Consider the following 15152-nt stretch of genomic DNA (forward strand, 5'->3'; position numbering starts at 1 on the left):
CAGGGCCCCACCTTTAATTTTTTTTTAACGTTTATTTATTCTTGAGAGAGAGAGAGAGAGAGAGAGCAGGGAAGAGGCAGAGAGGGAGACAGAATCCCAAGCAGGCTCCAGGCTCTGAGCTGTAAGCACAGAGCCTGATGCAGGGCTTGAACTCATGAGCAGTGAGATCATGATATGAGCAAAGTGGGAAACTTAACCCACTGAGTCACCCAGGTGTCCCCAGTGCCCTACTTGAAGACCTAAGTAGCTAACTGGGGTTAGGTCGCCAACATATGAATAGCGGGGGTGGGCCCAATCAGTCCTTAATAGACTACTACTAAAATTAAATTTATAACACCATTAAAAATATCAATTTAAAACTAATATTAAATATTAAGACTTTCAACAATGGCTGTATATATGAAAAGCAAAACCCAAAGTTTCTTCCAATCTGTTCTATGATATTCCTTTACAGTTTAATTTACTGATTGGTAGCCTAACAAATCATTTCTTCCTACAGATTTGGGACATGGTACAATACTTTCATTTTGCAAATCCACCTAGTAGACATGCACATACACAGATAGATATAAGGATACATAATATAAAATCTTAGATATATTAGTTATATACATTAGATACCAAATATGTAATTTCTGTGTCTCTATATATCATTACCAGAATAATAAACTGATTAGGTTCTAACTTTCAGATAACATTGGGAGAGGTAGAAATTAAATTATCTTTCCATGTTTACCAAGTAAAGCCTTATAAATTGACATTCATAATCAGAATTATTTCTGCATGTTTCTTGTTACCTGAACTCTGTGATAGATTATTACTAACTGAATGTGATGGACATCATCTGAGTTCTACATAATTTATCATTGCCTAAAAATTCAAGGGCATAAGAGAGGAAGGTGCTAAGAATACAAAAATCAGGCGTGTGCTTATCTGGCATGGGTCTCATTTTACGACGACAGGAAACATTTTATAAAACCAGAAGTATATAGCATTTTTTCAATAAAAATTTATAAAATAGAGAAAGAAAAACATTAAGGGACTTAGAAGAGTATCTCATGGAATATATTAAATTCTAACCATTAGTTTAAGAAACTATGAAACTAGAAAAAAGTACAGAGATTGATAATGAATGTATTGTAGCTACAAATTTTATTTTAATTCCCATGTAATGTATTAGAATAACGACAGCTGAGGAGTTAAGGAAACAGTCATGATTAATTGCAACAATTTATTCAAGAAGTCATAAATTTCATAGATAACTTCGTATTTCATAATTTTACATTTCCACTGAGATTATTTGTGATAATTATAAAATCACATGCTATATATATAGATCTTGATATTTTTTATGAAGTGGTAATAATGTGATTTACACAGGTGGGAGTATGGGCCCCAATATATGTATTATCTGAACTATATATCATATACAGAAAGAGAGAATGCAATGGTTAATAAATCCAACTGAGGCTAATTAAGTGTGTTCTTTGCACAAAAGAACCTAATTCTCAAACTATCATTTATTCTCTTTAAAATACTGACATATTATTTAGCTGAGAGCATTATATACATTTTAACTTTACAAACTAATAATAATATTACATTAACATGTTTTAAATTTTGATTATTATTTGCAAATGCTGATTGTCGTTTTCTCCTTATTCACCATCAAGTTATTAAAAGCAAGTCAGCAGGGCGGTGGCTGCCTGCAGCTGGGGGCAAGTCTCAGGAGCCAGGGTCCCCGGGCTGTGCTGAACGCGTAACATGCAGAACTGCTTAGAGATGTCATAACCATCTTTTCATGGCAATGATCTCTGCATCTCCATTTTCCAGTGGGGAAACTGAGGCCCACTGAGGTCCAGGAAGAGCCAAGATTCACCCCCTGGTCTGTGTGACCACACCTGCCTGCCTGGTGATTTGGGGAAACCTAGCCAGCTGTCAAGCGCATGCCTCTGTGCCCTTGGGGTGCCACCACCAGGGACAGCAGGCCTGATGGGGTTGGTGTTATGGAACCTGGTCTGGATCTCCCAGTGGAAGAACCAAGTGGCACTCAGAGATCTTGGAAGGCAGGAGGTTTATTTTACCCCGTTGGGCTCAGAGGAGATCGGTCTCCAGAGGTCTGAGTCCTGAGCATAAGCAGAGGGGACAATTTATTATTTATTATTATTTTTATTTATTTATTATTATTTATTTATTATTATTTTCTTATTATTTATTATTATTTTCTTTATTCTTTCTTTATTATTATTTATTTATTTATTTATTATTGGTTTATTATTTATTATTATTTATTATTATGATTTTACTTCCGCATTAGTAGTAAATTGGCATCCTCACAAGAGAGGTGGGAAGAAAAACCCGGAAAGGGAGTCTTGGGGCAGTGACTGGGATTCCCCTTTCAGTCCTATGGACCATCTTACAACAGATTTTTCCCTCTCAATGGAGCTCACCCACTGCCTTCAGGGGAGGCCTGAAGGTCCTTCTGCACTGGGCTGGCCCTTACAGCGGAACCCCAAGGCCACCTTCGACGAGGCCACACTGACCGTAGAGGCGGTCTAAACCCACATCATGCACAACGTTGGCGTCACTCCAAGTTTCTTCAGTCTCTGTTCTGTCAGATGCCCAGACCCAGATCTGGCTGCCCCCAAAACCCATCTTAGAGTTTTCCGAAGACCTGGCAGTGTACTTCCCCTGAGGTTCTATTTCTGGAACCGGCTTGAATCCTTCGGAGCCCGCTGTGTGCGGCTGTGGGCCTACAGAAGCCAAGTCTTGCTCAGAACCGGCAGAGCAGGGGTGCGGCTCCTGAACCCAGCCTCCTCTGAGTGACTCTGTGGGCAGGGAAACCGGGAGTTTGTGAATGACCTCCCTTCTGTGAAGGCGTCACTGTACGAGCTGAGCTGTCCAGCCCAGAGGAGATCCACCAGTTTAAGAACCGAAGTTTGGGCGTGGCCTTTCTGCACCGATGCTGCCTCACTGTCTGAGACGGGGTCCCCCCTGGAGAAGGTGGCCAAGAAGTTTGCTTTCAAGGACTGCATTCCACGCTCCTCGGCTGCACATCCAGCCGCACCACGTGTGGACACCGCCGTGCCTGTGCAGCATTTCCCGCAGGTTTGCGTGCGTCCTCCAGCCAGGCAGTGCTTCCCAGCAGGTCAGGTCATCAGGGTCAGGTCCCTGGCCCCACCGCAGCGGGTGGCACCCTGCTTTGGCCCGGAGCGTGTGCCTGCGTGCCACCTGGAGCTTGTAGCCCCGGTAGCAGAGGAGAGCCCGTCCACATCCAGGACAGAACCTGGACCTGAGTTGGCCACCAGACGCCCCCATTCGTGAGGTTCCAGAGACAGGCACTGGTGGCATCCACTGGCAGCCAGTACCGGCAGAGGGTCCCAGTGGCAATGGCAGCAACAGGAATCCCCATGCTGGCCCATGGGGGAAGGTCCAGGAGGTGGGTGACAAGCCAGTGGAAAGGCCTCAGGAAGTGCCAGAGACCTATTTCTGTGACTTCCAGGATGTCACCCACACGGTGCTGAAAGAAAGCCACAGCAGCATCCACTGTCCGGACAAGGGCCTGGAGCTTCCTGGGCCGTGGCGCTGTCCTCGCTGTCACCGGTACATGGCTCTTTCCCCCGACAGCCGACTCCAGCCACCACCTGTACTGTGAGGTGGCTGCTCCATGGCTGGAGATGAGCGTCCAGAACACTATCCGTGGACCCTTGGTGGAGCCATTCGCGCTGGCCAAGCTGCGGCCCAAGGATGGCCTCTGCTTCATCCACTGGAGCACCATCCGCCTCGCCTGCCTCATCCCACGGTGGCCCAGGGTGACCAGGCAGCCGACGCGCAACACTGGCACCTGCGTATGCTCCCCATCGAGCTGGGGCTGGGACGGGTCCTTCCCCAGCTTGCAGGAGCTGCCAGCTGCTCTGCGGGGCTGCTTGTTGCGGGCCGGTGACAACTGTTTCTCCCTACACTGCTGCTGCCGGCCACGGCCAGGAGAAATCTCCAACCTCCTCATTGTCCCGGGGTCTGCGGCCCACACTAAGCCACTCAACCTCAGCCAGCTCAACTTCCAACAGGTCTGCTAGGATGACATCACCTGTCTGTCCCAGTTGGGCCAAGGCACAAGGAACAGTGCCTATGAGGGCATCTTACGAGTGGGGGGGGGGGAGAAGCCCCAAGGAGGGCACGGCAGATGGTGGGGATGCCCCCATACCCAGTGGGGCCATGGGCTGGAGCTTCAAGTGGAGTCAAGGTAGCCCCCACAACATCGCCTTGGCCTTCTACAAGACAGCCAGCCTCATGAGCCGGGTCTCCCATGTGCACCTGGCCTTTGTGCATGGCATCTGCAGAGGCAACTATGAGAACATCCAGCGTATGTGGAGTATGGGTCCCCGGACATGTGGCTGGGGTGGAGTGGGACCACCTGCCCGTAGCCTGGAAGGAAGCAGTGGCCAGCACCCTCAGATACTTGGGTGGGTGGAGCGGACCCCCTGGATAGCCCCTGAGTGCCGGTCTGGCGGTGCCAACAGCTCAAGCACCGCAGCTGACAAACGGGGCTTTGGTGCCACCTACCTGGAGCTCTGCTTCCATGAGGAGGCCCCTCCAATGGACTGTGGCCCCTCTGAGAAAGAGTGTTTCTACCGGAAGCAGCACTGGCTTCCTCAGCCCTCACACCCAGAGCTGGCCACACTCACCACCTAGTGCCTGACCTAGGGACCGGCTCAGTGGCCCTCCTTCTGCACCGTCTTGCACAGGCTGTGGGCCCAGAGTGAACCCCAGCCCATCACCAGAACCCCTGCTTATGCCAGCGCTGTGCACTGAAGTTTCTGCACAGTGAGTGAGCGTGGGTGCCCGTTTTGAATTCACTTACGAATGCACAGATGCCTGTGCTGTCCTTAATGTTTTACTTGGGGAGAGCTATGACCTCTTTGGACAAATTAGGCCCTTGCGATTTATTTATTTATGTATTCATTTATTTTTGCTTTTGTTTTCTCTCTTGATGAAATACCCTTTACCCAATCGAATAAACAAGTAAACAAACAAATAAAGCAAGCTAGGAGTAAAATGTCTAAATGAAGATCACTACATCTAGAGACATGGCACAAATGTGTTAGATAAGAAAGACCTTGAGGGCCACCTGGATGGTGGAGTCAGTTAAGGGTCTGACTCTTGATTTCAGCTCAGGTCATGACGTCATATTTAGTGAGCTTGAGCCCCACATTTGGGCCATGTTGAAGGTGCGGAACCTGTTTGGGATTCTCTCTCTCTCTCTCTCTCTCTCTCTCTCTCTCTCTCCCTCTGTGTCCCATGCCTCTCACTATTCTTCTCCCTCGCTCTCTCCTTCTCAAAAAAAAAAAAAAAACAAAACTAAACAAACTTGCATTTTCATTAAATTTCTAAATTTTATCTAAGCGCTTACATAACAAAATGCCTGGTCAAATTTACATATCTATTGTAATATCTAAACTAAAATGGAACTCAAAATAAGTAGATACAATACAAACGAAACATGTCATGTAGATATTTATTGGATGTGTCATTTTTTATGCAATGGAAATGTTGTAAAGTAACAGCTTTCCTTTGTTTACCAACATCTACTTGTTTGTAAAAAATTGTTCCTTGTCTTACATACCTTTCTGTCCACCAAGATTCATGTAAACATAAATTCTAGTTTACAAGAAATGACAAAAATATTTTACTTGAGTTGCTATTAAGCAAATGCTGAATATATTTCCTCATACTATTTTTTATGTTACTTTTATATAGATGTACACATGTACATCTGTTCTTGGTGTTGATAATCACGTCCGGTAATCTCACATTCAGAATTACCTATGATTTAAAGAGGAACAACTGTTTTCTTCATACTGTCATATAGCAGTACTTATATAATATTTCTCCAAAATCATGCAATTCCAGAGAGATCGTACGTTGATTTCCCCACCTTGTACCCGTTTCCTCTTAGAAAAGTGCTGTGCTTTGCTTGTGAACAACTCCTTCTAAATGCTCAGTCCACTGGTTTAGGTGTTGCTGACCACATCATATTCTATTAATGGCCATGCCATCCAGCTGTGACTAATTGGTGAGCTCACATTCCCATGCAGATTGCTGGAAGGTTGGGGACAGACTAAAGCCGCGAACAAAACTATTCTAAGACTTTTGTTCAGAAATTTTGAAATAAAAGAAAAAAAAATTATTCTTGCGTTTTATGTGACAAAGCTCTTTGTAGGGCCACGGAAGTTGTGGAAGTAAATGACAGCCACGTAGTCACCATGGAACACGAGATCGCCTGCTCACAGAACCCACAAAGAAAAGCCACACAGAGATAAAGAAGCAGGGTTGAATCTTGATGCCATTTTTGAGTCTCTAGACTTATTAGGAGCTCATGATGTCTTTGGATTATTTATTTTAAGAGCCTATGCATTTTCTATTTTGCTAAAAAAGATTATGAATTGGGATTTTAGAACTTTTCTGTAGGTGAAGAAATTATAGATTAACCAAGGTACATGATTTGTCTTTTATCAGTGACAGGGTTTGTAATGAAACTTTTGCTTTTTTAGACCTTCTTCCATTCATGATTATAAATACTGGTTTTAATTGCATTAATAGATAAAAGTTATATATGTGGATGTTAAAGGGAATTGTCACCTCTATAGCAAACCATTGATGCAATCAAAAAGCTCTTTCATGAAATCTAGTATTTGTGTCGTTTCCCCCTATTATTTCTCTAAAATATTAATTTGAAGTTCCATGTGATTAGGAATTAAGTTATATGGAATCTAAATTTCGCTTTATGATATTATGGTTACTAATAGACTACAGAAACTTTTTTTTTTTTTATCATTTGAAATGGTTTAACCATTTAGTCAAATCAGAGCGAGGATAAGAGTCAAGTGTTTTCAGTACCAATGACAGCTATCTAGTCCTGTCACCTTGAAGTAAGTCAGCTAATGATTTTGGACTTCTACATCTAAATGTAAAATAAGGAAGAATGACCAGAATGCTTGTAATAGATTTTGCAGTTTTATTAAGTTGAGTATTAAAACCAGCGTGTTATTAAGACACATACACAGCATTACAATAAACTGTTTTGCTCCCAAACTGGACATATTTTATTTGGTCTATGATGTAGGGCCTTTAACACATCTTTGCCAACATTTAACAATTTGGAGAATTCATGTAGAATTTAAGGTTTTGCACTGCATTAAAAAAAAAAAATCAGATCTGGCTGCAGCGGGTGGGGCGCCTGAGTGGCTCAGTTGGTTAAGATTGGACTTCAGCTCAGGTCATGATCTTATGGTTCATGAGTTTGAGCCCCGCGTTGGGCTCTGTGCTGACAGCTCAGAGCCTGGAGCTTATTTCGGATTCTGGGTCTCCCTCTCTGTCTCTGCCCCTCCCCCACTTGCGCTGTTTCTCTCTCTCTCTCAAAAATAAATAAACCTAAAAAAAAAAACAAACATTTAAAGAAACCTGGCGGCAGTCGAGCAGCGTGACCATATGTGAAAAATTAACTGAAGCTCAAGAGCAGATGTGCCATTTAGTTAGGTCCTACGTTCGGAGTCACGGTTCGCGCAAAGCCATATATTTTTGAACTTACTGATTATTAACAGGGTGTGGAGAGTGGCCATTTTTCAGCCTAAGTATTTCACTAACTTACTTTATTGCCCAGATCCTGAGGACATTTATATTTGTGACCCCTTCGATATACATTGATAAGTATGGACAGCGTTTTTTATGAATGCAAGAACCAGGCACATTGTTGCAAAATTACATTCCAAGTCAAAATACTGAGGTTTGATCAACTTTCAACATTAAAGCTGTGCGTTGAACAGTTTGCAGTGCAGCTGCAGGGTCTAATTATGTGATGGAAATGGACAACACTGATTCAAAGCCGTTTACAGTTTAGAAAATTAGATGTATTTGACAGTAAGTGGTGTGGGCAGAAGAATGCACAGGGCAGGGGGGTGGGATGTGTGGCATTATATTATGTTGATGTAAACTATAGAGAAATAACACAACAAAAGAGACCTGCTGTGGTCTAGAAAAGGGAGATTAAGCAGAACACAAAATTATATGTATGATTTGATTACAATTGTGTTTCAAGTACTATACTAAGACTGTGGCAGAAACAGAAAAATCAAAGGATTTGATTTGTTTGTATGATTTTATTTATTATTTTAAATTTCATTTGGGCCTCCTGCGTGGCTCAGTTTAGCGTCTGACTCTTGACTTTGGCTCAGGTCATAATCTTGTAGTTCTTAAGTTCAAGTCCTGAATCAGGCTCTGCACTAACAGTGTAGAGCCTGCTTGGGATGCTTGCTCTTTCCTTCTCTTTGCCTTTCCCCCATGCTCCCTCTCTCTCTATCTCTCTCTGTCTCAAAAATAAATAAACTTAAAAAAATAAATTTCATTTAATATTCTCTACTTTATGATAAAAGTGATCAAATTAAAATGATAAAGTACATAATCTGATTTGAGAATAAATAACCAACATTATATTTCTGAAGTATAACATACAATGAATTTCATCCATTGTGTAGAATATTATAGACCTGCTATATCATACACTTGAACACACTTTCATACTCAAAGACACATGCAACAAAAATATCTCAAGGTGGTTCATATTTCAGAGCAGTATTTCCCAAAAATTTTTATATCATGAGTAACACAAAAAATGTTATATTTGTAGTTTAAAAAAAAAGAACAGTATGCATCCACTTGTAAATTATAAACTTGCTTTGCAGTTAATTTATCGATAAAATATTTGTTAAACTTAACATTTATTTCTTAAGATTACAACTACATATTAGAAGATCTAATAGTGTATTTATATTCACAGACTACTGTTTTAGGATCCCCAGACCTACCATGGAAAGGCATGTACAAAACTGAGAATCTAGCTGAGGAAGATAGATATAACTAAGGAATTGCAAGAAAAGTAGCAAAGATTCCATGCTATGTAATACGAAGTCTAAATCATTTATGTGGTGGTATTTAAGTAGGCAAATAAGACATTTTTACTTCATTCAAGCTCATAATCATTTCAAACATATAAGGGAAGTGGAAATGTTATAATTTTTATTACGGTGAAATTATTTTATCAGTAATGCGAGGTGGGTTCTGAGGTTTTTTTGTTTTGTTTTGTTTTAGCAAGAATTCCAGAGACATTTGGATAAATGACCTTTCTTTTAATCTACAAATCCAAGTCCACAAATAAGCTTTGGACTTGGCTTTGCATTGGCCTGGGGAATCTAAAGGATATACATGCACACAGGGCTCAGTTTTCTGTTCAACAACATTTCTTGTTCCTTACAATGGAAACCATGTGATTTCAATATTGGACACATTAATTCTGAGACCCATTATTGCTTAGTTTCCAATTTTGTCAAATTTTCAAACATTTGATTAAAATTTGATGTGCTAAAAATTTAATTGTGTCTACTGTACATCACTGTATTTGGTAGTTTGTTTAAAGGCAGACTATCTTATTAGCTGAAGATAGTTCATATTCAGACATAATCTAGGCATATGAAGGACTCTGAAAGATACTGATACGTACTACAATAGATGTGAATTAGGAACCAGATTACTTTTCTTAGGAAACTGGTAAGTCAAGAAGAGCAAAGCGGATGTAGGCTTGAAGAAAACTAGGTTTTGTTTCCTAATCAAGAAAGCAGAGGAAAAAGGGAAACTTCTAGTAAGATAAAGGCAGCAAATCATTGAGAGGGGAAAGCAAGGACTTTGAAGCGCATGCACATGTGTGTGTATAGCTATACATATAGACAGACTGTGTGAGTGTGTGTGTGTGCGTGTGTGTGCGTGTGTGTGTGTGTGCATTTCAGGGCTAAACAAGAAGCTTATACACATCCAGTCAGTTCTAGGTGCCATGCTATGCACTGGCAGGGCTCTAATTCATTTACAAGCATTTTATCATAGAACCTGCTCAGGGGTTCTGCTCAGGGTGACTTTTTTTTGGGTCTGTCTTTAAGTGCAAGTTGTGTTACATTATTTATCAACTTATTTCCGTTCCCTTTATAAACTCTGCATGAAGATAATCTGGTGTTTATTTAAGTAGCGGCCGAGGACCAAAAGCTTAAATGGAAGAGAAATATGAATGAAGTGGCATTATTTTGATAGTAGAAATAATCTTCATTTGACAATAGCAGTGATAAATAGACTTCCAGGAGTTAAGACATAAGACCATCAGCACAGAGGACTTCAAAGCTCAGTTAAGCAATAAGAATATTAAATCTGATCACAGTGAAAGTTTTCTGTTCTTAGCTCATAATTGAACATCACGCTGAAGAATCTGTCATTAGTAAATTATACTGTAAAAACATTCAGAAAGCTATTCTCCAAAATAGTTGTAGTACTGAAATGTAGACGTTTCAATATATGGTGTAAGTTAAAATACTTACACCAAGTGGAAAGGCTGTACGTATCATGCATACATTACATTTTAAATAAAATAAATAGCATGCATCCAGTTATAAATTATAAACTTGCATTGCAGTTAATTTAAATATGAAATGGTAGTAAAACTCAATCCTTTCTTGCTTAAGATTAAAACTTCATATAAATAGAAAATCTAATAATTTTGTGGATTGTTTTGTTTTCTTTTGTTTTTATTCATAGACCATAGTTCTAAAATCCAGAAGACCCACAATGTAAAAGACACATAAGCAGCTTAGAATCCAGCTGGGGAAGACAGTTATGGTCTCTTAATTTGTAACTGACGAACAGCACAAAGAACGGAAGACAGTGGTTGAGGTTAGAATTGACTTGCTAAGAAGATGAACATTTTCCTGGATAGGCTTTTTTTATGCTTGGCTTACCATTTTTACCCTTTTGTTGTGTCCATTCCCCAGCCCCCATCTCTTTAAAACTTTATGTCTCATAGGAGTGATTCATTCTCAGATGCCTCCAGCATCCTCCTTCTTTATTGGGTTCAGCTATTATTATTATTTATTCTTAAAAAGAGAACTCTTTGTTAACCTCAATTAGATTTGCAAAAGAAATCATGTATTTTAAACACTGCTACAATAAATAGCTCACCTCTCATTTTGTGTAAGTTGAAAATGGTATCACCTGCTTACATATTCATTGTCCATTAGCATCAACCTCATTTGGTGAATATGCACTGTTCTTTATGTTTACTTTTTATCTGGTTCTTCAGCTTTTTAGGGAAGGGCAATCTTTCTGTCAGAGATTGTTCCTGAACAAATTGTGACATAAGGATTTGTCATCAAGAGCAAATCTCCCCAAATAGTTTCTTTATAAGGAATATTCTGGAATATATTTTCTTACAAAATGTCATGGCATAATACTTTGGTATTTAGGAAGTATTTGTTGAGATTTTTCATTATAAATGATCCTGTATTACTTTGTCTTTTATTCTCTTAATACGTTGTGTTTCATTAAATAATTTTTAAGATATAAACCAACCTTGGATTTCTAGGGTTAAATCCTTCCAACGTTATGCAATCCTTGGGCAACCGAAGAATTCCCAATGTTCTTACAAACATTCAACACATAAAATATATTCAAATACAATATGCAGCAGCACGCACACCACAATTCTTATACAGAAGTGTAAATATAAAAACCTGTATGTCACCATTGTCACTTTGCTACCATTCACTGTCTCATGTAGAATGTAACTTTTTTAGTGATGTTCAAATGATTTCATAAAATATACTTCTTTACTAGGCTGAAGAGGCACATTAACTTTCTAGATATTTTTCCTGAATATGATGTGAGATAGTAAAAAAATATATAAAATGATTTCAGGGTCTGACTGTACCTTTTTATTCACAGCAGCATTCCGAATCCAGCATTTTCACATTGCTGAACTGAGGTAGAATTTTAAGAGGTAATGTGCCAGAGTGGCGCATACCTCACTCTGAATTAATTGAACAATAATTTGGAATACCTTGTGGTAAGGCAATAGAATAAGTGTTAAATGTTCCAGTTTCGCTCTTGTATAAAATGTCTTCTGTTCTATGTTTAATCATAACTTTAGATGTTTACCTGTTTTCGATATTACCATCATTTTCCATTACAAGGAAAAAGAGTATGCTATAAAATAAGGTGTTATCTTTGTAGCATCAAAGAATGAAAAGTATTCCTTTAGGTATCAAAAATGTGTCATATAACAATATTGCAATATTATAAAGTACAATATGGCACAAAATGTAAATATCGAGGGAAATAGGATGTGCCAGAAAGTTAGTGGAATTTTGTGAAATTAATTCTGCAAGGAAATTGAGTGGATGCAGCTGCTTATTTGCTTGATTACCAACCTTATGGACTTTTGAAGTATTAACGTGCTTCAAAGCCAAGCCTCATCAGTTACTGGGTTCACGATCAAGGAGCAGAGTTGTTCTTTGGTTGCTTTTAAGTTACATCAAACATCACTTTTGAAGGAATGGAAAGCAGAGAGTGGCTAAGTTCTGGGAAGATGCATATTTTGAAGTTTACCTGGGTTAAGGAAATCTTCCATTACTACACTGAATCAGAGAAGCCAGAATTTGCAAGACACAAAATAGAAACTGACGACGGATTCCTTCTCTAGTGGAAAAGAATGGAGGAAGGAGGTAGGTAAACTGGAAGAAAGAGGGATGGCTTAAAGTAAAACTTTGGAAAGGAACCAAACTATGAGATATTGAAAGGACTGAAAAAAAAAAAAAGATTGAGAAAGGTTGAGTGTGACGAAGTATGCAAATGAGAGATCCTCCAAAGGTATCAGGTGTAAGGCTAATCTTTTTCCCTTATGGTTCAATGGAGATTGTTAGATACCGCTTTGCTTCCCACTCCTGATACATAGTAATTTTGCGAAATTTTAGCCTTTCAATAATGACCTATTAGGTATGCTTTTAACCTCTTTATAAGTGTCATAGTAATACACAGAAAAGTTCCAAAACCTGGTTTCTATTCATGGGGATTCTTGCCCGATAATTAAGGAAGGAAACAGACTATCACCCAGTAATCTTTAAGCCAGAGAGACCAGCAAAAAAAATCCCCCAAATGAGAACAATATGCTTATTGCACAATTACTGTCCTAAAAATAATATAATTTGTGATGCCATGATTGTTGAGATGAGCACCATCATAAAATAAATATATATTTAAGAATAACTAATTTACGTACACAGCACATCATTTGTAATAGCAACTCCTAATGAAACTCTTGATGTATGGAACATTTAAATTTTATTTTTCTTTATTTTGAGAGAGAGAGAGAGAGAGAGAGAGAGAGAGAGAGAGAGAGATTGGTGATGAAGGGACAGAAGTAGAGAGAGAGAGAGAGAGAATCCTGAGCAGGCTCCCCTTTGTCATCACAGAGCCCCACGCGGAGCTCCAGCTCATGAAGAGTTAAGATCATAATCTGAGTCAAAATCAAGGGTCGGACACTTAACTGACTGAGCCACCCCCAGCGCCCCGATATATGGAACATTTTGATTAGAGTACTGAGAATATGCAGTGACTCAAATTTGAACCCTCACCTTTGCTATGGGCAAAAGAGACAGGCCTTCTCTGTAACTAGAATACTGATTTCTTAAATCTAACACTAAATACACTGGGTTTCTACCTTTTTAAAGCATGTTTTGGACTCAAGATCCAAGGAACTAATTTATTTTGTTCATGTGTTCATGAATACTCTTTTGTATATAAAATATTAATACAGAGTAGTGTCATTTATTTTTTTAATTTTTTAAATGCTTATTTCTTTTTGAGAGAGAGAGAGGGACAGAGCATGAGCAGGGAAGGGCCAGAGAGAGAGGGAGACACAGAATCCAAAGCAGGCTCCAGGCTCTGAGCTGTCAGCGCAGAGCCCCACGCGGGGCTCGAACCCACAAACCGCGAGATTGTGACCTGAGCCAGAGTTGGACGCTTAACCAACTAAGCCATGCAGGTGCCCCACAATTGTTGTTTTTCAAACCGTGGGATGTCCAAAATTATGACAGAATGTCCTAGGTATTGCTAAAGTTAGTACTCTCAGACCACTGAAATCTAATTCATATAGATTTATAAGTTCCAGATTGCCATTGTTTTACTGCTTTAATCTGCCATTGTCCAGCTTTTCCACTGGTTTTTTTTTTTTTTGTTTGCTAATAATTATAAATTTCCTTCTCTCTCTCAATTTTCCTGTAACGTCTGGAGTTTGGTTTGTGCATGGTTCATTTTCATCCATTATTCTTCTCTTATGCAATTTTCTCTTCCAGCAAATAACACAGATCTTGCTGTAATAAAATTCATTTGCTTGGTTTGTACAACATTCCCAAATACTCTGTCCAAAGTTTATTCACTCTGTTTTCTGAAATATGCTCTATCTCCAACACAAAACTTTTGACTGATACCTGGAAGTGTCTCATTCAGTGCTACCTCCCTTGCCTTTGCTGGTTTCAGGCCCTCTTTGGGTGCTCAGCCTGGGGCAAGCTAGCATCTATCCTCCAGAAACAACTTTAAGCATTGATGTAGGATAATTCAGGTATATAAACTACCCCCCATGGGTTTCTTCCTATAATATGTTGTACAGGTAATTTCCTGAAGGGATCAGCATGATAAAAATTATTCAAAAAAGCACAGCTCCAACTTTGTGGTTGGATCATCTCTTCCTGATATGTGAATCTGTCCCACTGGTTGCAGTGCTATGATTATAACTGTCTCCAATACATCCTTTTTCTGAAAGAAGAATAATCTAGACACCATTACTGCTTATGTCCTATTAACATTCTCAGCATTATTCTCTCTAGAATTAGCTGACTTACAGGAACCCCTTACTTGGTTCTATAGAGGGTTTTAATTTAAGTATAACTGGATACAGTGGCAAAGTTCAAGGCACTTGAACTGAGGCAGTGCTCCCATAATTCCGTAATAATGCCATGAAATGGACCAGGACATTTACTTAACCACCGCTTTGTCAGAAAACTTACTATGTATGAGATTGAGTGTAAAAAGTATTCAAAGGAGGATACAATGGTTGGCTTGTTTCCATTAGGTCATACAGAGTTCACCTCGGATGGCTCTCTGGCTACCTCCTCTTTGGTTCTTTTTCTAACTTTCTTTTCCCATGATCCCCTAGGTTCTTCGCATTCTACTTTTCCTCCTCCCCCTACCTCCCACCCATGACCTTGCCCCGTCTCATCACTTGTCCT

At 39.8% G+C, this 15152-nt stretch overlaps 1 pseudogene; it reads left to right on the forward strand.

The window, feature by feature from the left end:
• The first annotated feature begins 1727 nt into the window (after nucleotides 1–1727).
• Nucleotides 1728–4812, forward strand: LOC113593005 (non-receptor tyrosine-protein kinase TYK2-like; annotated as a pseudogene).
• The last annotated feature ends 10340 nt before the right edge of the window (nucleotides 4813–15152 follow it).

The sequence above is a fragment of the Acinonyx jubatus genome, chromosome A1, assembly GCF_027475565.1.
Source record: "Acinonyx jubatus isolate Ajub_Pintada_27869175 chromosome A1, VMU_Ajub_asm_v1.0, whole genome shotgun sequence".
Lineage (NCBI taxonomy): Eukaryota > Metazoa > Chordata > Mammalia > Carnivora > Felidae > Acinonyx > Acinonyx jubatus.